This window comes from Crocuta crocuta, unplaced genomic scaffold (assembly GCF_008692635.1).
Source record: "Crocuta crocuta isolate KB4526 unplaced genomic scaffold, BGI_CrCroc_1.0 scaffold322, whole genome shotgun sequence".
Lineage (NCBI taxonomy): Eukaryota > Metazoa > Chordata > Mammalia > Carnivora > Hyaenidae > Crocuta > Crocuta crocuta.
The window spans coordinates 5,775,382-5,778,258 of NW_027532592.1; the positions used below are offsets into that span (position 1 = coordinate 5,775,382).

A 2,877-nucleotide genomic window follows, 5' to 3' on the forward strand; every position below is an offset into this window, starting at 1 on the left:
TTCAAAAACTATGCTAATGGACCTATAGATTTATACATCTTGATATGGAGAAATCATTTGTTTTTAGATGCTCTATGGTATTTTGTCATGTGACTAAAACAGCATTTATTTAATCCCTTCATTTGTTAATATTTCCAACTTCTTTTTAGTCGTTAGGTATAATTTACTCTTTTTTAAGCTGAAATATACTTTACACATAACACTATAGTTTTAAGCATAAAGCATAATGATTTGATATAGGCATGTATTGTGAAATGTTTAAAATAGATTTAGTTAACATCCATCAACACACTTAGTTAACAATTTTTTTCTTCTGATGAGAAGTTTTAAAATCCACTCTTTAAGCCACTTGCAAATATAAAATATAATATTGTTAACTATAGTCACCATGATACCTTACATCTCCAGGACTTATTTATCTTGTTGGTGTAATTTACTTTAAGTGTGTCTTTTTTTGATATCATAATGCTGGGTTTTTCCTTTAAATATTGTCTCACCAATTTGGACTTTTAATAACTAATTTAAATCTGTTTGTAATATTTTGAGTATTGATATACTTGATTTTGCATTTTACATTTACCATGCTTATATATTCTTTTTTTTTTGCTTTCTATTGATTTTATTGAATTTTTTAAAAACATTTTTTAATGTTTATTTATTATTTTGAGAGAAGAGACAGAAAGACAGAGTGAGAGCGGGGGAGGGGCAGAGAGAGAGGGAGACACAGAATCTGAAGCAGCTCCGGGCCCTGAGCTGTCAGCACAGAGCCCAACACGGGGCTCAAACTCACAAACCACAAGATCATGACCTGAGCAGAAGCCGGACGCCTAACCAACTGAACCACCCAGGCACCTCTATTTTATTGAATTTTTAAAATTCTTTATTTTCCTCTAGTGGTTTTGGAATTATAATTCTATTTATGTTCTTTTAGTGGTTAACCTCAAATTTGTAATATTAATTTAGCTTAACAGTTTAAAATTTAATCATTATCTATATCTTCCTACCAAACAGTCCAAAAGCCTTAGAATGGTTTAACTCCATGCTCTTATTTTCCATGTAATTTTTGCCTAGATTTTTGGTTGAGCTTGATTTTTAATTATAGCAATTTAGTGATTACTTTTATATTTACTCATAATAAAATCACAAACCTCAAAAATGAGCAAACCAACTTGAGGGAAGACACTGGATACAAAAATGGGAAAATTTTTTACTTTAAAGAAAGATAATAATCTAAAAGATTGAATAGATATGTTCAGAGGTTTTCAAAAATAAAAGAGGTGTTAGAAATCATTGGGCAAGAATAGGAGAGAATGAAAAAGAGTCAATTAATGTAGGTAGTCATTGAAATAAAATAACTCAGTAGATAGGTTGAACAACAAACCAGATACTGCTGAAGAAAGAGCTCATAAATTGGAAAACAGGTCTGAGGAGGTCAAGTCACTCAAAACACAATACTGAGAGACAGAGACAGTATAGGGTAGAGAAGTTAGAACATGAAGGATGTAATCACCAATTCTGATGTTTGTTGTTTAAAAAAATTCCAGACAGAGGGCACAAAAGTAAAGACAAGAACTAAAAAATTTCCAGAATTGAAAAAAGACATGAAAAGGAACATATCAAATCCTTAGCAGGAGCATAAAAGAAGCCCACACATATTCAAACAACTGTGAAACTTTTTAAATGTATAGCAAAGAGAGGATCAAAGCACCAGAGGAAAACTCAGTGCAAGTTATTTTTCATGAGACTTCTTCAGGGTCTCCTGTCTGACTCAGGCATTCCTTTCCTTGGTTTGGAGTTGCCTACTCAACTTGCCATGTTTACCAGGAGTCTATATAACTTTCTAAGTATTTTATAATTCTAGTTTTCATTATGCTTAGGGTCGTATATTTTTAAAATTTTTAAATATTAATTTTCCGGGGCGCCTGGATGGCTCAGTCAGTTGAGCATCCAACTCTTGATTTCAGCTCAGGTCATGATCCCATGTTCTTGGGATTGAGCCCCGGGTAGGGCTCTGCACTGAAAGCACAGATCCTGCTTAGAATTCTCTCTCTGCCCCTCCCCTGCCCTTGTGCATGCATGCTTGTGCACACTCTCTCAGTTGCATACATACATACATAGATACAATTTTAGGAAATGTTGATTTTAATAGTCATACTTTATGTTATACTTTTTAAAATGTAATTTTTAGCTATATTATCTTATTGTCAAAAAAGATCTGTTTTATATCTGCTTTTCTATGAGTTTCTGAATGGCATAAACCATAGTAATAAATGGCACCTGACTGTGATAACTAAAACCAGTCCAACCCTTGTTTGTTCAACCAATCACAGAAGCCAGTGGAATATTCTTTATATTAAACTGATAAGAACAGATACTACACTTGATCTTCGCCAAAAGGCCAAGAAGTGATCTTTGTTTTATATAACAGCATATAATATATTATAAACTACACATATATAATCTATTTTAAATTTCAGAAGATATAATAAATATACATAATGTGCAATAAATATTAAAATGTAAAGCTTTCTTTTTATATTTCCATGAATGTAACTTTCTAGTTATTTAGCAATATCCATCTGCTGGAGATGGCAAACAGGAACGGCAAAGAAAGTAGGTGATATTGAACCACTGGCTACCCAAAATGGGATTTTGAGTAATCTTTATGACAATATTCTTAGACGCCAAGCATTGTGGAGGAAGCAAAATAAATTTCTAACTTTTTCTACCCTTTAAAAACTATCAAGAACCAGGAACAGACTGACCTGAGCATCAAATTCTCATGGGCAGAGAGAATTCAGAAGACATATGTCTATTCCATATAGGAAAGTGAAAAATCCCACCTTCTGGAGTAAGAGATTGTGGGAAGAAAAAGAA

The 2,877-nt window shown here is 32.6% G+C and overlaps 1 pseudogene; it reads right to left on the minus strand.

Annotated features, from left to right (window-relative positions):
* Positions 1 to 2,236: 2,236 nt before the first annotated feature.
* LOC144244585 (U2 spliceosomal RNA) lies at positions 2,237 to 2,410 on the minus strand (annotated as a pseudogene).
* Between the last annotated feature and the right edge of the window lie 467 nt (positions 2,411 to 2,877).